The following is a 26,154-nucleotide window of genomic DNA, read 5'->3' as shown; positions in this document are numbered from 1 at the left end:
TGACCTGCCGGTCAGGGAGACCCGAAGAAATGGCTGTTCCGCTGGCCGCCCGTGGCATAAGTACAGGGGCCCGAGCGTGCCTAACCAGCTCGTGAGGCTGCCCCACCAGGCCACGCATAATCTCGGGGTGGACCGTCGTGCCGGTTGGTGACCGGTAGGTGGGGTCCCGGCGGCCACTTCCGGGGGGGTTCGGGGGCCCTTCCGTCCGGCGGGTCAGTGTATTTTTCCTTTTGGCAACCACTTGGGGAAACACGCCTCCACACTTTGCCCATCCCTATCGTGGCAATACATCGCTCGCTTCACGTCTCTTTTCCATTTAATTTCTCCCAAATGACGCAACAAAAAAGAAATAACGGTCGTACAGCGGTGCTCACCCCCACCATACCCTCGCTGTTTGAGGTCGAGTTCTCTAACATCCGAGGACTCCACACTAACCTCAACGCTGTCCACCACCATCTCGAGACAGCACGGCCAGCAATGTTGTTTCTCACGGAGACACAAATACTCCGTCCTGCCGATACCAGCTACCTTAATTATCCCGGCTACACGCTTGAAGAATCCTTCAAAGCGAAAGCCGGAGTATGCTTGTTCGTCAGGACGGATGTTTGCTGTCACCGACTGCGCTGCTTGGAGGACCCCTCCTTCTCCATGTTGGTGGTACGTGTGGACCTGGTTCGTCAGAGCCGAGTCTACGTGTGCCTCTACAGATCCCACAATGGTGACTTGGAGACAAGCCGACTATTTGACCATCTTAGTCGGGTGGCAGATGCTGCGCAAGAGCAATTTCCTAACGCGGAATTGGTGTTTTTGGGGGACTTTAATGCTCACCACGAATCCTGGTTGAAATCCCTCAAAACTGACCATGCTGGAAGGACTGCTCATGCTTTTGCTCTCACACATGACTTGACCCAACTGGTTGATCAGCCCACCAGGATCCCAGACATTGATGGGCAAGCACCTTCTCTACTGGACCTTCTGCTGACTTCTCACCCGGTGGAATATCAGGTTGTGGTTCAGGCTCCTCTTGGCTCTTCGGATCACAGCCTTATTTCTACCAGAGTGCCACAGGCCAAGCTGCCGCCACTAGCGGTATGCAAACGTCGCGTTTGGCACTATAAGTCGGCGGATTGGGACGGTATGCGCGATTACTATGCGTCGGTCCCTTGGAAGGAACGTTGCTTCAGTGGGAATGACCCGACAGCTAGTGCCGCTGCTGTTGCTGGCGAGATCATGCTGGGAATGGAATACTACATTCCTAGCTCAGATCTCGTCAGTAGGAGTACGCGTAACCGTTGGTTCACTCGTGAATGTGCCGATGCTGTATCAGCTAAGCAGGCGGCATATCGCAAGTGGATCAACGGCTGCATTAGCGGGGCATCTAACATTGACTCACTGAAAGCAAACTATAATAAAAATTCCAAGTCCTGTAGAAAGGCATACACGAGAGCGGATGCACAGCGCATTGTACAGATTGGTCATGACCTTGTTTCGCATCCTAGGGGCTCCCGTAGCTTCTGGCGTCTGACCAAGTCTGTGCAAAACAATTTCTGCCAACCTTCGCTGCCACCGCTCAGAAATCCGGACGGATCGCTAGCTCACAGTCCGCAAGAGCAAGCTGATCTCCTGGCTAAACTCTTTGCCGACAATTCCGTCATCGATGATTGTAGTGCACTGCCACCTACAATACCTGCATGTGGCCATACGATGCCTGACATTAAAATCAGGCAACGTGATGTGCGTGCGGAGCTGCAATCACTTGATGTACGGAAAGCTAGCGGTCCCGATGGAATACCAGCCATAGTGCTGAAGAAGTGCGCAGCGGAGCTGTCTCCTGTGTTAACGCGCCTGTTCCAACTTTCTCTCTCTTCGGGAAGTGTGCCGGAGGCTTGGAGAAGAGCTAATGTGCAAGCGGTTCCCAAAAAAGGGGACCCGGCAAATTATCGGCCAATAGCTATCACCTCAGTACTTTGTAAGGTGATGGAACGGATTTTAAACAACCAACTGATCCATTACCTAGAAGATCACTGTCTAATTAATGATCGTCAGTACGGGTTTCGACCAAAACGGTCCACAGGTGATCTTCTAGCGTACGTAACACACCTCTGGGGTGAAGCTATCGACAAGCATGGAGAATCGTTGGCTGTCAGCCTCGATTCTCTCCAAGGCTTTCGACAGGGTCTGGCACAGAAGTCTTCTCTCCAAGCTACCGGCATATGGTCTGCCTGCTCAGCTATGCACCTGGATTGCCAGCTGCCTACACAAGCGTAGCCTTCGTGTTTTAGTAGATGGTTGCGCTTCACAATTCTATGTAGTGAATGCTGGGGTCCCCCAGGGATCTGTGCTATCTCCCACACTCTTTCTTTTGCATATCAATGATATGCTCTCCCTTGGGAACATACATTGCTATGCAGATGATAGTACAGTGCATGGTGGATACCACGGACGCGCAGTGGCTGGGCGGGCGGAAACTGAGGAGAGGCGGGAGAATCTTGTCATTGAACTCGATAGGACGTTAGATCTCATCGCCAAATGGGGCTCTGATAATCTTGTTGAGTTTAATGCCAAGAAAACACAGGTATGCGCTCTCACGGCGAAAAAGTCAACATTTTCCCCTCTTCCCTCCCTCTGTGGTACTCCGCTGGTGATGCAAAGCAAAATCGCCATGCTGGGGATTGACGTTCGCTGCGACCTTAGTCCAAGGGATTACATCGAGGCTGTTATAAAAACAGCTTCACGGAAACTCGGAGTTCTGAACAAGGTGCGGCGCTTTTTCACGCCACAACAACTGTGCCTGCTGTACAAAACACAGGTACGGTCTTGCGTGGAATATTGCTCGCACCTTTGGGATGGCTCCGCTAAGTACCTACTTGAGGCCTTGGACCGGTTGCAGCGACGTGCCGTACGCATTATTGGCGACGTAAAGGTCACAAACACCCTTGAACCTTTACAATTGCGTCGTGAGATAGCAGCACTGAGCGCTTTCTATCGACTGTATCACGGCGAGTGCTCTGAGGAATTATTCTCTCTAATTCCTGCTTCCCCCTTCCTTCTTAAGTCCACGCGAGCTGGTTCTCGATGTCACCGCCTAACTGTGACATCAATTCCATCGCGAACAAAGAAATTTGGCAACTCCTTTCTTTGTCGCACTTCCAAAAAATGGAATTCCTTACCAGCTCACGTATTCCCCTCCTCTTACAACCCGGGTTCCTTCAAACGAGGCGTGAAGAGGCATCTTGCGGGCCGGCAAGGCGAGGGCGGCTAGTGCAGAACGTTTTTCCCGTCTGTACTGGCCGTCCTCGCGTTTGGACTCTACTACCACTTACCATCAGGTGGAGTAGAGTCATTTGCCCTCCCGGCGATATAAAAAAAAAAAAAAAATCTCTTTATGTCCCACTGCTGCTGGGCTTAGGCTTCCTCTCCATTTTTAAGGAGAATTTTTGAAGCTTATTCCACCACGCTGCTTCGATGCGAGTTGGTGGAATACATATGTGGCGGAATTTCAGTGAAATTAGACACTTGCAGGTATCTCACGATTTTTTCTTCACCGTCAAGCTTGAGATGAATTATATAACAAATTAAACACATGAAAATTCAGTGGTGCTTGCCCCGGTTTAAACCCACGATCATCGGTTAAGATTCACACGTTCTTATCACTGGGCCATCACGGCTCATCAATCATCAATATTAAATGGAAGCTATTTTATTTGTTTGTAATTCTTTAAGTACATGGTCAATAGATGTATATAGAGGATGACGTGAAAATGATTTAGATTATGATACGATAGTTTTATCTTTATATATTCTTCTTTGTTTAAAATTTATCAGTTTTATTCTTAGCTAATATTTTATTCAATAATAATTATGCAATTAGAAGATAATCTACGAATGAAGCTGGTGTAGCAACAGCTCTGGTGTCTAGAATCACCCGTATACCACAATATGCACGTAACATGAGCGCAGCAGCCTGCTGTCCGTGTACCTACTGGACAGTGATAATAAAAGCCTAATATGGCCCTCCTCACCTTCAGCCTTCTATCAAGTAGTTTATTTATGTGTAGTAGGACTTGCTTCTTATGTATCTGTGTGTGTGTGTGTATGTGGTGGCTGTCATCAAATATCCCCCTAGTTACCTCAACATTGTTCATCCCTTAAAAGACGGTAAAAATCCACAAAGTCGCATAAACGTTACGTTTGAATTGAATACAAACATGTAACATGAAAGCAAAAATAATGACAAGATCTTTCAATTAAATTGTCATGTCAACAAAGCGGCGTTCGCCGCGCAACTAATTTTCTAATAAATAAAAATATTTTCTTCCTTTTGACTCCCATATTCAAGTCTCAATATTGTTTATATAAACATCCTATAAGCTTATAATTTATATAAACTTGTATATGAACGGTGCTTCGTTAATTATTTAATTATGCGTACTGCGCGGATGAAGTATAAAATTTTGCAAGCTTAAGGCGCGCTCTTAAATTTAGTTTTTATGGTATAAGTTTGGTTAATAATTAATAATATAATAATAATATCCTGGGACATTTTTCACACACGGCCATCTGATCCCAAATTAAGCTTGTACAAAGCTTGTGCTATGGGAACCAGACAATTAATATACTACATATACTTTTCTTTTGTAAATACATAATTATATAGAAAATTACACCCAGACTCAGGACAAACAGACATGTTCATGCACACAAATGTCTGTCCTGGGTGGGAATCGAACCCACAACCTTCGGCGTGAAAAGGCAAGTGTCTACCAACCACGCCAACCGGCTCGTCAAAATTAAAATGGTATTCCTCTAAAAAGCTTAAGGTTTTATCATAGTGAAGAAATAAAAATTCTCAACTAATGAATTTGTATAATCAATGATTTCAGCAGACGAGTATTAATAAGCTCGTATCAATTAATTTACTTTGACATTCGATATGAACATTCTGCGCTTCCTGCAAGCGACACGACTGTATTCAAAGACATTTCAATTTCACGTAAGTTCAAGATCCAACGTAAATACAATTTATAAATTGAATCATCAAGATATTACTTTTCACTATATTTATATCATATTATATGGCATTTTGTGAGAAAATTGTTAATATCTTTGATATATTAATATGTTAAACTTTTTTGACAGCATTTGTATTCTACAAATAATTATGACATTTGGGCGGGACCTAACAAAACATGGCCGATGCGTACGTGCTATTCTTAGCGTCTGCAGTTTTAGCAGATTGTTAGCAGCGCGAACATTTTGGAGAGCCCAAGTTCAGACCGGCAAACTTAGATTGCGCGTATTATATCCGTAGGGAAATAATTATTTAGACATATCTACGCTAAATAATAGTAAGCAATTGTAATTTTAAAGTTTTTTACTTAGTGGCGTGCATGCCCGTCTGTGTATATTCCACCCACCCATCACATATTCTATAGCCAATCAGCAGTACTTAGTACTAATATGTTCTGGTTTGAAAGAGTGATCCAGTCTAATAGGCACTAAGGAAATAAAATCTTAGTTCCCAAGGTTGCAATGTGGCGCATTGGCGAAATGAGCAATCGTTAATATTTCTTACAGCGCCGATATCTAAGGGCAATGGTGACCCAATTGCCCGTCCGCCTACCTATATTATAAAAATAAATCAACAATGACAAAGTAGTAGTAGTAGTATAGTAAACAAATTATAAACACAAAAGATAACAATTAAATATGCAATCAACAAAAGGACAACCAACATGTCTGTGAAAATTTGATAGTTCAAAGAAAAAAAATATTTCTATCATTTTCCAATACCGTATTAGCTGGCTCAATTTCAATTCAATAAACTTCTCATTTCCTAACAGGCATTTCTTATCTCACAAATAAACCCCCATTAGAGACCTTCATAAAATATACTCGCAACTGAAAGAATACATCAAAACGTATACGTCATAAGGTCACAAGTGTATTGTATAAAAACAAATACCGAACCGTAATTCAGTGCAATAAAGTTAAAATTGCTTTGAAGCTACGTTGGCATATGAATGTGTACTCTGCGAGCTGAATTAAGGATTTCTTAAGCCCCTATTTAAGAAGGTGCGTTCGAGAACCTATTGATTTTCACTTGTCGATTTTATTGCATGCCGACTTTTTGGAGTGTTAGTACAAAAAAGCTTGCGACGTTTTAAATTATTTTAGACCTTATTTAAGTGAGATAGAGTTTATTTTCCTGTGTTGGAATGACTGGTGATCATAGGCATTGGATTATATTTGCAAAATCAGGAGAATTCAAGATTAAAATGATGAAGTAGCTGAAATTGAAGTGATCTCGTCGGTGACACACAACGCTTTATTAAATTCAAGCCCTGTCCTTAATTACCATTCGCTAAATCGATGATTGAAGATCAACTGTCAAAGTAACTAACTGGCAAGTAGGTTTTGATAAAAATAATAAAAAAGTCCATTTGACATATAACAATAATAATAATAATGTCCTCTAGACCGATTTCGGTCATGACGGCCAATCTCAAGAGGGATTAGCCAACTACGCAGGAGATATTATAGTGCACAAGTGTGTGCGCAAACACAGGTGCACTCTCTATTCCCTAACTCTTATAATCCGATGGGACGGCAATCCGACACGACCGGAAAGAGTTCAGGCGCAGGACCAACGGCTTTACGTGCTTTCCGAGGCACGGGAGTGTACACACCTCCAACTTCCAGACTCCGGGCTGCTACTGAGAATTTTTCTGACAGAAAAACCCAATAACTTTTTTTATTGGCCCGACCTGAGAATTGAACCCAGGACCTCCGGGTCTGCGGCCTTATATCAAGCCACTAGACCAACGAGGCAGTCATATGATAAAATATATGATAATATATATATATATATATATATCTATAACTAAGGATAGTGGTTCGTTAAATCGTCAAACGGCAACATTTCGTATAGTTTTGTTCTGTTAAAGTGAGAGTGAAATAATGTAATTGCAGGCACAAGAGACCAAAAATCTTGGCTCTCAAGATCGGTGGCGCATTAATGTTGTAAGGGATGATAAATATTTCTAACAGTGCCCATGTCTATAGACGGTGACCACTTACCATCAGTGGTCAATATGCAAAAAAAAGTATCTTGTGGTAAGGATATATAAGGATATAAAAGCTAATGCTAATGTTAACCTTATTGCATATAACTAATGCAGCCATTAAATATCTGGACATTATTCGATTTAAATTATTAAAAAAAACTTTTGAAAAATCTTTTATAAAAGAAATTCATGTAAACTTTTTTTTGTTCCAGAATATTGCAAGAAGAGCGCATATATATATATAAATTCAGGTTTAGAGTAGTTTGTACGTTTGGCGAACACACACGACGGTATCTTTGATACCAATTCTGAAATATGTACTGAATGGCTTCTAATACGCTTATAGAATCGAAAGCTGAATGAAATGGGGACTCACTTTTGCATGGCATACCATATTGAATGATGAAATGCTTTTGGTACATACAAGATAACCTCGGGTCTAGTTTAATGTTACTTCCAGGTTTGTCAATACAAATAATTTCTTTTAATGTTACATTTAGGCGGACGGACAAATGAGCCATCTGATCTTAAGTGGTCACCTCCGCCCATAGACATTCACGATGTAAGAAATATTAACCAATCCTTATATCGCCAATGTGCCACCAAACTTGGGAACGAATTTTTTTTTTTTTGGGAACTTAACTCATCCTTCTAACCGGAAGGCAATAATACTTAGTATTGCTGTTTATCGGTAGAATATCTTATGAGTGGGTGGCATTTACCCAACGGGAGTGCACAAAGCCCTACCACCTAGAAAAGAAAAAGCATAATAATAGTATTTATGAATTACATGTACAATGTTAATGTATTAGGTAGTACATAATATACGCAGCGAAAGAAAATTGTTCAAATTAAATGCTATGTTAAAATTGATGAATAGCGAAGCAATGAAAACGTGATGGTATTTAAAGATATTTATACAAGTGTGAGTGTAAGTTCGACAATCAGCTCACAGATATGATTCTGTATTTATCACCATTTCTATCTTTCATATTCAACCACTCAGCGTCAATGGTATTTATCGATTTAACCTCCCATCCAGGTCTGAACGCAAAATAAATACACGAATTTTTAAGCGATTTCAGTATATACATATGAGAGGAATTCATTGCCTTTTTATGCTTTAAGAATATTTAAAATATTTATTTTAGTTTAATATTGAGTCGTATGTGTCCGAAATTTCCAATTTTTTAAGGATTAATTCGTGCCTTGCCTAAAATTTGAATAATATGACTTTCAAAGGATCTTAACACAAGTCCTTAACAAGATTCATATTTATATTTGTTATTTTAATAGTGTTTATTATAAAAGGAGATCTATCTTCTTATTATTCATATTTATATTTGTTATTTTAATTGATATTTAATTTGTTATTTTATTTGTGTTAAATAAACTCACGAAAAATCTTAATCAAATTAAATTTGACCAATAAATTTGAATTAGCTTCATAATGCTTGCAGAACAATTGCCTGAACCGTCAACATTTCTCTTGGGTTATGGAAATCTCTTAATGATATTAATGTGATAAAATGAGTATATATATTTTTATAAGTATACAAAAAAAATTACGCTTATAGCGACAATCGTCCAAATTCAAAGAGGGTGAAACTGCTTAGTGTAGCTACTTATATAAAAACATTATATACCTTCTGAAAACTTCGCTGACGCTGCATCTTTTGGCACAAGTTTTATGTATAATGGTTTCGCAGATTGTTTTTCAGGTAGGCATTGCAAGAAACGTTAAAAATCGGAATCGTTCCTCATTTATTTTAATAGCGTTCGATATTATTTACAAACGCCTTGACAAACGTAGCGTAGGACGCCCTCCAGCTAGGTGGAGTGACGATATACGCAAGCGGTTGGAGATTAAGAGCTAAAAATCGAGCTCAGTGGCGAGCCATTGGAGAGTCCTATGTCCAGCAGTGGACGCGAAAAGGGTGATGATGATGATGATTATTTACAGTATTTATTTTACCAAGTGGTGAAATAAATAAAATAACATTCTTGTTATATTTTCGTATGTTGGTATAGGAATGATTCCAATTAAAAAAAAAAGTGATTTACACTAGATTATAAATACATCGTGAACAAATGTCATTGTGACATTCATTCGAAGTCATTCGTTCTTACAGCCACAGATAAACTAACATACATAGTACAAATTATGTTTGTTTATTAAGGAAACTCTCTGCACCGCTAGACTCGGCCTTTGGGCAAATTAAGCGCCATAATAGTAGAAATGATTTTTAATCTAAACTATTTTATTATAAATTCGAAAGTGACTATCTGTCTGTTACGCTTTTACGACTAAATCATTGAACCGATTTTGATAAAATTTTGTATGAAGCAAGTTTGAACATTACTACAGGCTACATTTTTGTACTTCCTGACCTAACTCGCAGGCTAAGTCGCGGGCAAAATCTATTATAATACATGTCTAATAATATTATATAATATAAATTATGTAGCCTATCTAACATTCGTAAATACAATAATGAAATTTACTTCAAAAATCACGTGAAATCTATTCGTGTTACAAGATTATAATCTCCCGGGTGGGCAATAATGTCACCTAGACTAGTGAAGATTACTTGAGCCACGTTCTCACTCTCAAGTGACACATTAATGAAAAGTTTTGGATGAAAACAAAGTTTTACCAATGTTATGCTGACGTTTAACAATTTGAACTTCTTATTCATTATATCACATAAGGTTTCTTTCTATTTCAACGTGTACGTATCACGTAGAGTAAATTATATTTGCACTCCATCATTGATATATTTAAAACAGCTAGCGTTCGCCAATTATTAAAAATTCGACAGTAATCATTATTGAAATGAAATTCGAGGGAATCATATAGGCATTTGTTTCGAACATTTTTTTTCTACACATAACCTCTTCAATCGCTACCAAATAAAAAATTGGTTGTCAAACAAACGGAAAAAGGTACTGTACTGTAATGTCTTTGCCTATTTATATTTGATAAAATAAAGGATAAATATTTTTTATATAAAATAGGTGTATGGGCATGTAGACAAATGTACCACCTGATGGAAAATTGTCAAAACCGCCCATAGACAAGCGCACTGTAATAAATATTAAACATTTCTTACATCGCCAATTTGAATATACGTTATATTTTACCGGCCTGCAAGTGTTATTTCCAAGCAGCATCAGACTAAATTAATCAGAATCTTGGAATTGAAATCTTGAATTGGAATTTTATATGTAAGCCTCTTCTGGTGATTTTATTTATATATTAACGACGAACCCATATGGGTTAAGGTTAGAATTTACCTTAAAAGAAGTACGAAACACTTGAAATTATACACAAAACCCACCTTTGAACCCCATTGCCTGTTAAAAAAGGCTTAGCAATACATCAATGCCGGTATACGTTTACAAAATGTTAAATCAACGGACATCCAAGTTTTATTCCACACCGTATTTTATTCAAACCGAGGGATATAGGAGTCTAATTTATTTTTTATCCCATACTCGTATGAAAAAACACTCCCTTACCGAAGATAAATTTAAAAATCATTGGCCGAGAGGAAAATCTGGTCGAATCATGAATATTTTCATATTTGCTCGAGCAGAGTACTTGAGTACAGAGAATATATAATATATTTGAGTATTTAAACAAAACAAAAGACTGTTTTAAATATATACCTGAGAGTCAAATTTAAAAAACATATTTTAATAGGAGTCTTTACATAACCTTGCTTTATATATCACGTTGCACACATAGTGGAGGTGCAGAAAACTGTCGAAAACTGCTTGTGTTGAATGAAAACATCAACCATCAACCAACCCTCATTGGATCAGCGTAAAGCTTAAAAGGAGAATCCTTGCTTAGCAATGAGACATTTACAAACATACTACACATAACCTTAGGTACCTGTGTGCAAGTTATAAATCCTAATTAAAAAAAAAACTCACCTGAGCTATATTGCTAAAAACAAATATGGCGGTATGATTAAAGGATTGCATATTCGTTGCGCGTATTGTCGAATATGTTTTTAAAATTTCCAACCACGGATATTTCATCTAGGTCCCAAATATCATTATAAAACCATTTTTATAATGATATCTTCTCTCAAAATCATTTTTATCTCATCATTTTTAAGGAAACAAAAAAATAAACACTGTCTCTATATGCAAGTACTCTGTAATATGGATATGAAGGGAGTCAATCTGTAAGAGTAGCTCATATACCGTATACCACAAATGCGTCCGGATCAGATCTGATGGCTTTAGGTAAATACATTCCAGAATTCCGTAAATTCCTTTAAACAGACATACATATTTTCATGAATATATACATACTAAATAATATATTGAATTTATTAAATATGTAAATACGTAAGGTAAAGATTTACTTTTGTCTAATAATTTTATTTACATAAGAAATACTTATATTGAGTAAAGATAAACTTATTTTTGTTCTACGAGTATACAATATATTATAAACATAACTGACTTTTTACCTAAGGCTTTGAACAAGCCGGTCTAGGTGGGAACTTTTAATTAATTATTTTATTCTGAAATATCAATATTGAGTTTTTCCGGTGAGCCAGTGTATTACAGACAAGGCAAAATCTTAGTCAATGTAACGGGAATGGTTAACATCGTCTAATATTACTTAAACTGCTAATGAAATTTCCGTGGCCGTTTAACATATGTCCCGTTAACCGAGGCGAGATGGCTTGGTGGTCAAAACGCGTGAATCTTACCCGATGATCGTGGGTTCAAGCATCACTAAATTATCATGAGCTTAATTTGTGTTAATTAATTATCATGAGCTTTATTTGTGTTGCCGAGATGGCCCAGTGGTAAGAACGCGGGAATCCTAACCGATGATCGTGGGTTCAAACCCGGGCACGCACCACTGAATTTTCATGTGCTTAATTTGCGATTATAATTCATCTCGTGCTTTACGGTGAAGGAAAACATCGTGAGGAAACCTGCATGTGTCTAATTTCAATGAAATTCTGAAATTCTGCCACATGTGTATTCCACCAACCCGCATTGGAGCAGCGTGGTGGAATAAGCTCCAAACCTTCTCCTCAAAAAGAGGAGAGGAGGCCTTTAGCCCAGCAGTGGGACATTCACAGTCTGTTACGGATAATTTGTGTTTATGTCTCGTGCTTGAAATCGAAAAGGAAAACATCGTCAGGAAACATGCAGGGTGCATGTGTCTAATTTCATTTAAATTTTGTCACATGTGGAATAAGCTCCAAACCTCCTCAAAAGGGAGAGGAGGCCTTAGCCCAACAGACAGTAGACAAAAAACATTAACAGACTACTTACTACTACCATTATTTGTCAGTCCTTCTTTATCAAATAAATAATAAACCTTATATTTCACATGCAATTATTTTACATTTTTGTACCTAGTTAAACCTTTTCAAAATAATTAAAAAAATCCAAATTAATATTATAAATGCGAAGGCGAGTTTATTCGTATGTTTGTTCGTTACGATTTCCCGTCTTAATTACTTAAAACTTCATGACATTTTGTATACACTTTGTCTGGGGTAAATAAAAGAACATCGGGTGTCTAATTTAACACCTGCCTCTAATACGCGGGCGAAGAAAATATTAAGATTATATTATTATAAATGTTTATGTTTTTTTATCAAACAACCCTTGGAAATATGTAGTTTTGTAATATTTTATTTTTAAATTTGAACATTAACCGTACAGAATCAAATGAAAGATTAGCAATTTTGCTTTATATAATCTCCGCTTTCCTAAATAAATATTTGTGCTTAAAAGGTTTTTATAGTGTTTCCATATTTATAATACAATCAATAACCCACACCTTCGAGATCAAATGTCAAATCATAACTGTCTTTATATCTATCTCTTTTAAATTTATTAGAATAATGGCAAATGTCGAATCAATATCTGATTCTATAATAAATATTAAAAAAACGAATATGACAAAGATTTTTTTTTAATAAGCTTATGATAAACCTACGAGTAACACTATCTCATTTTATTTAAAATAGGAGCAACAAAAAAAGCTATATTCTATCATTTTATTATTATATAGAACTATCCCTCGAAGCTTTGCAAACGGAAATTTATGTTGAATATATATAAATGTATGTTTTTAAAACACACATTTCCACAGACCTTTGCCGTTTCGTTTTGAGTTAACATTTTTTATGGCCTCGTTGCATTCTTATTAAGAATTTACTTACACGTTTTCGCCTTTAAAACACTACCGTGAAAACCGCCAACGGTGTACAATGTAAAAGGGGTTGAAGCAACCCGAGTTTTTGTCCTCCTCACCATATTTAATTATATGTAAATAGTATATATGTTATATAAAAATGTGTTGTCTCGCAACAAGTTCCAATGACGCGCCTCCATTTGGATGAGGTTAAAAATAAATTACTAATCTAAACAATTTTATCTTAATTTAACACAACATAGAAGTACAAATTCAAGCAGACATTTGTATTTATTTTAAGCATATATAAAAAATTATTGTAACAGACTGGCAGAAAAACCTTTTTCTGAAGCACCCTTTGATTAAAAGAGACTTATTCCTTTATTGTTGGCATTACTATCGGGGCATATACACGTAAAACGTTTGATATCTGGAAAAAAAAGTAAATCGGTATTGGAAAAAAGTCCAAAGGAATTTCGTTCACACATTGCAATCAGCTGTGATAGTCCGACAACACATTATAGAAAGTGAACGCTTACGCCCATACAAAGAACTGGAAAAAAATATCTTAGAAAAAAGGTGAAAACACGAAAAACACAAGTGCTTCTACACTTGTTTGCGTCAGAAAATGAGGCGTCGTGAAAAAAATAACGTTCGTCTTTCGAATTCCGCCAAGCGCGGGCTCTCACCCGTTAGCTGTCATTTGTTTCGTTCGAAATTCAAACTGAAGTAGTCTGTTATGTTCGAGCGTTATTCAAAATGTTAACAGAAAATTCTGAAAATGTTTTATCTGATTTGTATATTTTATCGAATGCTTTTCACAACTCGACAATAATGTAACTCGTTTGAATAACGGTTATATTATATTCATAATTTTAATATATTATGTCATATTTTCTTTCTAAATTGTTATTATTCTTATAATTGAGAAATTCATTTGCCATTTTTTCTCATCTATATTTATACTAATATTAAAAAGAGGAAAGAATTGTTTATCTGTAATCGATAATCTCTAACACTAATGAACCAATTATATTAATTATTTCACTCACCATTAGAAAGCTTCTTTATCCAAAAGTACTATATTTTATTTCAGTAATAACAACAATAAGTGTGTCTTGTATGTACTCTTATAGTCGAAAATTGAATTTCACATGGCAGAATCGGCGGTCAGAGTTACTTGGTATAGGTTTGTGGTGCATGACTTAAGAATTCTTTTCCCAAAAAAACCGTTTTTTTTTTTCATATCAACAACCAGTAAAAGATCTCAGTACTAATATGTACATCTTACCCAACAATGGCCTTGCCTCAATATTCTTCTGTAATTATAAAAAAAGCAACTATGGATTTATATAACGTTTTATAAATTTTCTCATTCAAATTGATAACAAAAACAAAAACTCTGTGAAATCCCACTGGCTGGACAAAGGACTCATCTTTTATGGTGCATTTACACGAAGCCAATAGCCAAGCAAATCCAATATTGGCTTCGTCTAAATAGACACAATCCACTGCATTGAATTGTCATCGAGCCATTTATCAAACCAATCCATTGAAACAGAATGATTTCTAGCACAAAAATGAAGAAATTCTAGTACATACATCTACGTGTAAAAACATTGTATTTTTCATTCGACTGGCTTAATGTCTTTGATTGGTAACTGTCCTTTGTAAATTAATGGTAGGTCAATGGTTTATATATACTACAAACAAACATATATATGACAGATTTCATTCGACACGTGTAGGTTTCCTCACGATATACCGGTGCAGATGATTTAACTACTGCGCTATCTCGGCTCAATTGTGCAAAATTGCAATACAATATTAAAATTCAACGTAAAACAAGCAATTTACGGTGACATAACAATGTTATTACTTGCGTACTGAATTATAAAGACCACCATAGTTTATAAAACAAGGCTTTTAATAAAGAGCCGTCAACAGCAGTACAAGCTTTAGTGTACTAAATACATTTTTATAACATTATAAGAGATTTTCTGCTGACTCTACCCCTTTGTATGTAATTTACCCCTCTGACTATGACTCAGCTAAAGGTGGGGTACCACCGCACGAGGCTTACGTACTTCTATTATAATTGGTAACAAGACCCTAACCGGCTTACTAATAAATGTTAAAAAATTGTTGTATATGTACACAATGCTTTGTTTTCTTCTTACGAATATCAAATTACTGATGAAAGAATGAGAGAAATATTTGTGTAAATTATTGATAATCTAAAATATTAAACTATTTTTAGTATTTAAGAACAAAATAATTTCCTAACCCAGTTATATTATAAATGCAAAAGCGATTGAGTTTTTTTTTTGGTACCGGCAATAATATAAATGCTTCTTAAATAAATTAACATCAAGGACGTTACATAGTATACTTTTTTTTGCAATAGTTATTATTTGAAAAGTATCTATCAAAAATACTTATCCGAGTCATAATACACAAATACAAAACAAAATGATGCCAAGCAAAAATTACTCGACACAACCGACGACATAATATCTGCGTCTATAACTCACAAACTCATAGCTATGACATAAGCTAGCTATTAACTGTTCTACGCAAGCTGTAACTTCGTGAATGACTCATTTCTTATGACACGATTAACAGCACGCCATCGTGATAGCTGCAGTTTTGGCACATGCTGCATCGTGTTAAATTAGCTATAATTCAGTGTTGTGAACATTGATGTCTCAGAGTACAGAGTGAGAATTTATTCAAAATAAGAATGTTTAGTAATAAGGGATACAATAATAAAACATTTTTTTATATGTGAGTGCCAAGGTAATCACGAGAGTTGATTTGTAAACATGTGAGCTCATGTAACAATCTTACGCACACATTAACGCACTTACAATAACAGATATTCTAAAGCGAAACAGCAATACTTAGTATTGTTACGTTCCAGTTTGAGGATGAGTGAGCCAGTGGAACTACAGGCACACGGGACTTAACATCTTCGTTCTCAAGGTTGGTGGCACATTTGCGATGTAAGGAATGGTTAATATTTCATACATCGCCAATGTCTACGGGCGGTAATGACCACTTAACATCAGGAGGCCCATTTGCCCGTCCTTCTACCTATAACATAAAAAATAACATACTAACGCTGATGTCACCTGACGCTCGAACTCTCAGCTAGCAATTACCGTGTACTGAGCGCTAAGATGCTTACACAATAATTAGTAACTATTTTCAGTCACATCGGATGGTTCCAAAAACTATTTTTGCGTATTAGATATTATAGTGGACACTCGTTGTCTGTTAAATTACATTGGATACCGAAGGATATGGATAGATTACGCCTTCGGCTTCGCTCGTGTGAAGAGAGGGGGAAGGGGAGGTTTTAGATACCTTTGTCCTTTTGAGTTCCCCTGATTGTATGCAAAATTGATTGATGATTTGTTCAGTAGTTAAGACGTGAAAGCGTAATAAACGAACGAACATACAAATAAACTCACTTTCGCATTTATAATATTAGTAAGGATTCATAAAATCAAATTTTTTTGCAATGAATTATATGTACTCATTATTTAATTTTTTGCGTTTTTGATTTTAGGCAAACAATTATTTTTTAAACTTTTTGAAAGGTACACAAAGTAACTAAGAATACATATTCCTTAAGCGAATAATGTTATTCATATTCGGAGAAAATTAAATCAGATTTATTTCATATAATATGCTATTTGCTTTTTTTTTACTTTTACAATTAATTATAATTAAGTATTATTCTTCTAATAAATTTAAATAAGCAATTAAACTATAAAGAAAAACCATTAAATATTTCTATGTTTATATAATGATGATAAAAAAAATTTTAATTGTACATTTAACTCGCTTCCACCTGTGGCTTCGTCCGCGTGTGGGTGGAGGACAGGTGTTAGCCTGCCTATATTTTAAGTCAGGATATAAGCTATATCGATGGTAGATCTTATCTAAATACATCGAGCCGTTTTTGCGTAATTGAAAAACGAACACCCAAACATACAAACTTTCACATATAATATTAATAGGATTATTAATTTATTTTATTAAAACTCTATCGCTACTAACGAAGCCGAACCCTTCGCTAAACTCACTTTCGTAAACAACCCAACGATTAGAGTATGACTCGGATAAAAAATACAAGTCCCTTTGAAAACACACGCCGATACCAATATACTTTCATACCTTGATAAAACAGCCGTAGAAAAAAATAAAACTAAAATCCAGAGAGAAATAGAGTATATAATAGACACTGGGTGAAACATTTTCCACGTTCATGTTAGGATGGTGTTCGTTTCGTTAAGGGTATAAAGCAAAATTGCCAATCTCTTATTTGATTCTGTATGAGTCAGTCCAGATGCAAGTTAAAAGTAAAATATTGTATGTAAACTGCATTATAATATCAAGGGTTGCGTTTTCTTAAAAACATAAAATAATAAAAATTTCTGTATAGAAAAAATCGTGAAATGTCCTCTATAATGTTTACATTTTTCTATTTTATAATATTCATGGGTCATTGAGACAAAAACTGGTTTATTATATTTACAAAAAATCTAGTTTGTCACTAGGGATTTTTTTATAAAACTCATTCGTTTTATAACGATGAAAAACTTTAGGCGTAAACCACATTTTTTCCGCGAAAATTTCTCTCCGCAAATATTTCCTGTCACATGTAACCCAATTGTGTGTTTGTTCTAATATAATTAAAATCATTTAAGTAAACAAGCGTTTTCAATCATGTTTAGTATTGAATTAAATATAAAGCTACCACCGGTTCGGAATGTATTATACTGAAAAAAATACCGGCAAGAAACTCCGTAGTTATTTTCATCCACCAATTTATATTACAATTAAATTATTATTATAACTGGTTCCACGATTTTTTTGACTTTTAACGAGTATTACATGAGAGCAATGACATGAGATCGATAGATATAGTCAGAACAAATATACAAGTTTTATGTGTTTAATCTGTTTTATTTATCTTGTATAGAACGGTGAAGCACATTGCGAAGTAACTGTGTCTTGAGAAATTTTTAGATGATTCTTTCCGAGATAACATTTGTATCTCTGAATGATATCAATAACGAAAAGAGAAGCTAAGAGTTTTATATTGAAATATTTTCAGGCCTTCTATTTATTATTAAGTTCGAGGGAACTAAAATAGTGACCTTAAATATTATACTGCGAATTCAATTTGTTACATAAAACCAAAGTCAAAAGTGAAATTTGATACGATAAAGTTTGCTATAAGTAAAAATAATTACAATAGAAATATTTTAGTAATGTTGTGTTAATGGATATAGCGACCCAAGTTACTTTACCGTCCTCTGAAAACTTTACAATTCTTCAAACAAAAAGTGTTTAAATAAAATACTAAATACATCCTAAGGTATAAGTTTCTATTATGAGGAACATACATAATACTATTATAATAAATATAAGGAAATACGCTCTCAACTAGGATAATCGACCGTTTGATTTACGCAAATTCCTATTTTAAACATATTTCAATCCACTAATGCAGCATTTTCCATTTATACATGTCTAAAACAAGACGCAGTCTCTTAAATTTCAATAAGTATTATTTTCTGTCATCGATTTAAAATACAAAAATATCCATTACAATAAAAAACCATATAATACGAACACGTAGAAAAGTTGTGGCTTTAAAAACATTCAGTATCAGCTTGAAGGGATAATGTAATTTTAGGGGTTATATTCCCCTCGGTGCTGTTAAACGTTCGAAAATCACGGCTTACTTCTAAAGATCCCATGGAAAAACAGTATATTCTCAGAATGTTTGAGCTTAAATGTTATCAACATTTACCTATAATTTATGTTAAATGTTTAAATATTTCAAATATGCAAAAATATTCAATATTAATAAAGTCCAATTAAAAACTCGAAGACAATAGAATCGCATGTTAATTAAAAAATATACACAAGTAGTTCTTATTGTTTACCGAACAAAATGAAAAACAGACAACTGTAATCATATATTCTATTGAAACTGATTCAATATTCTCTTTCATTGAATGAATTTCAACTCCATACAGTTTTTGCAATAGAAGCCAGACGAAAAATTAACCAAGCGAAAAACAATCTATCGACTCCGAAACATCGGAAGGGAACACGAACAAAAAGGCCTTTGGCATTCCTACTGTTTCGTTTCGTTACAATACGTTGAACAAAATAGTTCGGAAACAACGCATTCGACATCCTAATGGATTCTTGATGGGCATACTGTATACGCTTTTCTAACTCTGGACGTTTTAAGGCCGTTTTAGAAAAAATGCCCCAATTTTGAATACTAAAAATGGTGTCTATTTGAATATAAAGGAATGGTCGCTTATGTATAATTAGTAGTAGTCTTGTCCCATATGATAATATCACGATGATGTAATAATGTCCTTCTGACCTCTTTAACAGGATCCAACAGCGCAAGACAAATTTTAATGCCCAAGTGTATACGCAAACCAGACAACTGATATACTACATATACTACTTTACTTTTGTAAATACATACTTATATAGATAATTACACCCAGGTACAATACAGGTTTTATACTGTATATAAATCTCTATTCTCATGTATTTATAAATCAATTTATTTACTTCTATGCACTCAAAAATAATTCGCAATATATTTTTGATTGATTGAGGCAAGGAACATTTATTCGGACGAAGTTGCTTAATGCACGTTACACTCTGGACACTCGCTAGGCTGTCTGAATCGCGATCATATCTCCCAATTTTCCTTCATCAGGTTCATTCAGGGATTATCTACTTTAATGTTGTCATCACAAACCAATCAATACAAGACTTCTGATTACCAAGGTACAACGTTGGTGTCTTCAAATCCAGAGTAGACAGGTTTCTTCTAGGCAAGCGTGCTACAATCTAGACCGTGTCGATGCTTACCATCAGGTAAGTCAACGGTCAAACGTTGGCCTATTAAGTGTAAAAAAAAATTAATGTGCTGTTTAAGTTTAAATTACTTTTTTTTCTTTATTTAATTTAGGGACTTTTGTCCTACACAGGCACGTCAATCCCATTGTCCCTAAAATTACTGCCTTAAATAATTAATAATAAAATGTTTTGATTCATAAACTAAATTAATACTAGGTATTTCTCAATTGATATATCTATTTTAAAATGCTTTTGATTAAATAGGTAAAACTGTTACATATATAACGAAAGGAATTTCGTTGTCATCTTTCTTTTTTGTTTTAATTGTTATTACGTATTTTATTTTTTTATCATCACCCATAGAAAAAAGCACAGTAAGAAATATTAAACGTTCCTTACATCGCCAATACGCCATCAACGTTCGAAACTAAAATATGTCCCTTGTGCCTGTCGATACTCCGGCTGTTATCAATACATCGGCACTTCACACAATCAAGACTGGATTACTCTCATTTACTTTATCTTTAAATCTATTATCGTTTGAATTTAAATTCTCTCCCAAACGTATTTTACAACAGCTTTTAACACAAACAGTACATAATAACGTCATTAGTTGGTTTATGTTTATTTTACGAGTGTGTTTGTTATAAATACGGCTTCTACATTTTTAAAGTGACCCTTTACGATATTTTTTATTGATATTCATTTTTAATACCGTTAACTTTTTAAATTAAATTACTCTTTAACTACACTCTTATCAATGAAATATTTGACTGAAAATTGTGACGCTATGCAATAAACCCTCTGTCCAAGTTTTGCTTGGTGGCTTTGTGAATGCCCGTTTAGTAAACCACCCTCTCATCTCATCAGATATTCTACCGCTAAACAAAAATACTTAGCATTGTTGTGTTTCGGTTTGCAGGATGAGTGAGCAACTACAAGCACAAGGGACATAACATTTTAGTTTCCAAGTTAGGTAGCGCATTGGCGATGTCTACGTTATGCTTAACTACTCGTCCGATCATCATGAAATTTTGCATACGTGTTGTCGGGGACACTGAAAAGGACATATATAAAACATATGAAATGATCGTTTTACATACCTTTCTCAAAAACGGTATATCGCTATTTGACTCGAATGGTACCGTTAAAATCAATTATCAAATTAAACAAATTACTTAATAAGAAAAATCAATTTTCGTTTTATTACCTACTATCACTATCAACACCCTCACGTTTAAGCATCTAAATAGGGGTAAATATTGACTCCCCAACTGCAAACGAGAGAACGTAATCATAACGGTTATAATAAAATAGGGGGAGATCTGTAACGTAGGAGTAAGCCACTTAGAGATAGTCGTAACATTTGGTTGAAATACTTTTAGAGGCACCCTTGCTATTTGTTTTTATGACGAATTATATTAATAATATATTATATTTAATTCGGTATTGTAACATAAATAGTATGTATATTTATTTAATTTCAAATAGGTAGGTCGACTGGTAAATGGGCCTCTTGTTGGTAAATGGTCACCACCGCCCATAGACATTACTACTGCAAGAAATATTAAACATCACTTATATCACAATACACCACCAACCTAGTTATGCTATGTTTTGTCACACTGTCTCACTTACCCTTAAAATCTAGCATTCATTTTAGCACAATTTATTTTTCGAATTTTCTAGCAAAACCAGACATAATATGAAAGCTTTATCTCTCTTTTGTAAGAAATAAGTCTTTGTAATAACAAAGATATATCATAAATAATTATTGTTCTTAGTTTAAAGACCTCTAAAACTATTAAATATAAAATTTAATCAACTTTATCTAAAATTCGGATTGCGAGAAGCTTCAGAAAAATAAGTAGTTCTTTAATAATTTAAATATAATATTATTGCGTATTTTAAATAGTAAATCTAATATTGAATTAATATTATTTATTAATTACCTTTGTTCACCTGGTCGAGGAATAAACTAGCCGTTATCTGGAAAAAAAAATAAGTTAATTAATAAACTAGTTTGCGTAAAAAGTCTCTACGGATTATCAGTTAAAGTTTTTTTTATACTAATAATAATGTCCTCTAGACCGATTTCAGCCCCAGGAAAGAATTCAGGCGCAGGACCAACAGCTTTACGTGGTTTCCAAGACACGGGATTGTATACACTTCCAACTTCCAGACTTCGGACTGCTACTGAGAATTTTCTGACAGAAAAACCCAATAACTTTTTATTAGGATTCGAGTCTGCGGCCTTACATCAAGTCATTAGATCAACGAGGCAGTTTTTTTTACACTATTGGACGGGTGGATGGGCCACCTCATAGGAAGTGGACAATAACTCCCATAGACATTGGCGCCGTAAGAAATATTGACCATTCCATACATCAATATGCCACCAACCTTGGGAAGTAAGACGCTGTGTTTTGGTTTACAATAACACAGTACACAGTAAAGTACACACAGTACTGTTTTCTATCTAAAATAGTGGATCAAAAACAAGAAAAAAATGTTACACATTTTTACTTTGTACCCTTTATTTTTTTTAGTACGGCTGGTCTATTGGCTAGCTTAACAACGCGCTTAAAGACAGCAAATTTTCAGATTTCACCTGCGCGTCTCCTACATGCCCCACTCATTGATCATATTCCTATGCTTTTTCTATCTACAACAACATTTTTTTTTTCATGTTGCACAAATTATTTTGAAGAATATCATCTTTTAACTATGATATGAAAATTAATACAAAGCGCTGTAATTTATTTCCGTTGTCCTTCGTCTCAACAGCGCCGCAGCTACTGATATAAGAAACAAATATATATCTGAAGTATGGGTGACATGCGACAGACAATGTGGTCTTTCGCGGAAAGAAAATGTAGTAAGCGACAAAAGATTTTTATCGTTATTAAATAATATCTAACTTTTGTCTCCTAATAACCTATAGCATCTTGATTATAAATAAAAAAAGTAAAGATTAGAGGACATTTCGTGTTTTTTTTTTCTATGTGGAAAATTCTATTTAGTAATACTACTCAAATTTCATATTTTTATTTTTGAACTGAATTTACCCATACAAAATAAAATAAAATAAATTTTGCTATATGTATAAACCCTCTTAATGTATAAATCACACTATGTATTACATTTGAGAAAAAGAGTAACCAATAAGTTTCTTACCGGTTCTTCGCCATAGAATCTAAATACTGAAACGGTGGTAGCTTTACGTTCAATCTAATCCTTTATCATAATCTTGTTAGTACTACTTGAATAACATATATTTTGTTTTTGACATTCGAATCATTATTACCTCCAAGTTGCAATGCGTTTTAAAAGCACGCGGTATGAGATAAAGAGTGTAATTACATGACATGACAACTAAGACGCCATGGTTAGTCAGCACCATACATAGTGATTATGGTCGGAAGTAACCACTTAATATAAGATAGTTTATTTTTTCCTCTTGCTTTTATACTTCATCAAGATTAGAAATATATATTTCTCTGTTATACGTCTATCATAAGGCAAAAGTCGATCTCACTCCGAACTCGTCTTATCGCAAACATATAGTAATACTGTATTTAATAGCCAATAAATTCCAGGAACCCTCGATCATGGAATAAATAATAATAGTGGGAATAATAGTGAGCCCCACTCTGCTATCATGTTCCTTAAACTAATTACGGACTGAGGAGAGACTAAGAAGTGTACACTGACATGATGATGACTGACATACCTACCTAGATTAAAAGCAGATATATATTATCCTATTTGCAATGTATTTATATATATTGGAAATTACGGGAAATACACGGGTGATGATAATTAAATGAGTAAGACCTCTTAGACCCTTATGAGAGGAAGGGTAGCTAGGTATATATTAAAAACATAAAAAGTAAATACCTATTTATAGTTTTAATTACTTATTTTCTTGGAATCATCGTAACACAGTTTTAAACAATTGTCACTATGGAAACAAATTTCAATGTTTTGATCAAACAAAATGTTTAATTGTGACACAATAGAAATATTTTTGTAGGTTATTACTCAGAATTGTAGGATTAAAATTGTCATTAATATTATTTTTGCATTTTATGTATACATTGAGTACTTAAATATGTGTTCATTTGTAATAACGTAATTACTTATAGTCTTATTTATACTTCTAATAAGTAAAATTTGTGTTAGGAGTTCGAAAGATGATGCCCACAGGATCGAACCCGCTACTGTCGTATTGGTCGAAGTGTAGCTTACAGTAGCTATCGAGATTTTTTTTTAATAATGGAATATTTAAAATGTACTCGTATACTTGTATAATATCAATTCCAAACAAACAAACTTAGAAAGAATAATATCTTCGCATAAGACAAGAATCGAAAGTTTTTAACTTGCCTCGTATAAAAGTCTTCTAGAAAATTCGTTTATTACTCCAACATGGCGAAATTGGGATAGAAACGAAAAAAATATCTCGAGAGATTTCTGAACGAAAAAAGTTTTCGGAACTATTTTTGTTTTATTTTACCATTGGGAATGAACTAAAATAAAATAGTTATATTTGAATGTAACAAAAATCATACATAATATTTTTGTTTTTAAAATTTTAATATAAATAATGTAAGGTTTTGTGATATAAACTATACATATATAAATCGAGTTTGATTTGCGAACACACAATAATTTAATCAAGAAGTGATGATACGTGATGATAGATGCTTACAAATTTTAATCTACAAACGTTCAACCCTAGAGCCGAGATGACCAAGCAATTGCCGAGGATCCAGTAGGTAGAACAGGTGAATCTGCTTGGCCCACCAAGAATCCACAATAAATCTATGGTGCCTAACCAAACGAGCTTACATAAAGCCCTACCACCAAAAAATGTCATCTGCTAATGGTGTTCAGTGGTAACGAACAGCATTCATTGGATTAAGTTCTGCCACTATATACCACAACATTGGAGTAGGTAAATAAATGAACTCAAAACCTTCTGCCTAAAGAAGAGAAGTCAAGCCGGTGTGTTAAAGAAAAATGGAAGGGATATTAACAAACCGCTACGTTGTACAGTTAACGGCTACTGTGTACGACCCTTAAAGAAGAAACGTTCTTTTTCCACTCGGTTAAATAGAATCACACTTTGAAACTCAAATAGATTTTCATTAAACTACTTAAAACAGAAACATGGTACTCAAAAAGTTTATTCATCTCAAAAACAGATCTGAAAACAAAGATATTTTTGTCCTAACTCGCTTGTTTATGAGATAAAGGAACGAAATAATGAAATTACTTTAAAATTAAACTGAGTAGGAATTTCAATTGTGATAGTAAAATCTTTATTTTATCGCGTTTACACTTGCCAGTGAGAATGTCTTAACAAATAAACGCAAGTCGATTTTATTGGGTGCTAAATATTTAGGAATCGTTTGAATCGATTACATTTATAAGCCGTATATCGTTTTATTCAAATTTTCTTTTCCACCTGTTTTCATTTCATGACTTTTTATTTATTATGACTTACTTTTTTGTGTATAACTTTGAAGTACTGGAGCTATATAAAAAATATTCAATTTCATTCTGCTAGTAAAGATTGTGTATCGTAAAATAACCAGATATATCTGGAAAAAACTAAGAAGGAATAGTGGAAATACCAGTTTTTTTAGAATATTTAGTAAATTTTTGACAATTATTAAAGCAAGACTAATGCGTTTTACTATCTACACTCAGAAACATTAAGTTCACCTAAATTCTTCGTTTCCAAGATCGGTGGCACATTGGTGATTTAAGGCCTACCTATTTTAAATTCAAATCCATACTATAGAGCGTCTTAAGTACCCCATAAATAACCGTGTGCAGTTAAATAAAAGTAGTTTTTGGTAGATGCAATATTTCTCATATTGAGCTTAATTAAAATCTCACACATATACTCGGTACAAAACGAGTATTTTGGCTATTCAACTAAAATTTAAATAACCAGCGAACCGATTAGTTTAGAAGCGA

General features: G+C 34.8%; 1 protein-coding gene across 1 annotated transcript in view; it reads right to left on the bottom strand.

Annotated features, from left to right (window-relative positions):
* The window catches only part of LOC126777720 (protein madd-4), a 418,598-nt gene that overhangs the window by 341,907 nt on the left and 50,537 nt on the right, over positions 1-26,154 (bottom strand). Inside the window, exon 2 of the mRNA XM_050500874.1 lies at positions 22,116-22,152. The gene's annotated coding sequence lies outside the window, so the exon portion shown is untranslated. The remainder of the gene's footprint in view (positions 1-22,115; positions 22,153-26,154) is intronic.

Source organism: Nymphalis io, chromosome 23 (genome assembly GCF_905147045.1).
Source record: "Nymphalis io chromosome 23, ilAglIoxx1.1, whole genome shotgun sequence".
Classification (NCBI taxonomy): Eukaryota; Metazoa; Arthropoda; class Insecta; order Lepidoptera; family Nymphalidae; genus Nymphalis; species Nymphalis io.
Note: the sequence above shows the minus strand (reverse complement) of the source record. Positions and strands in the feature narration are given on the sequence as shown.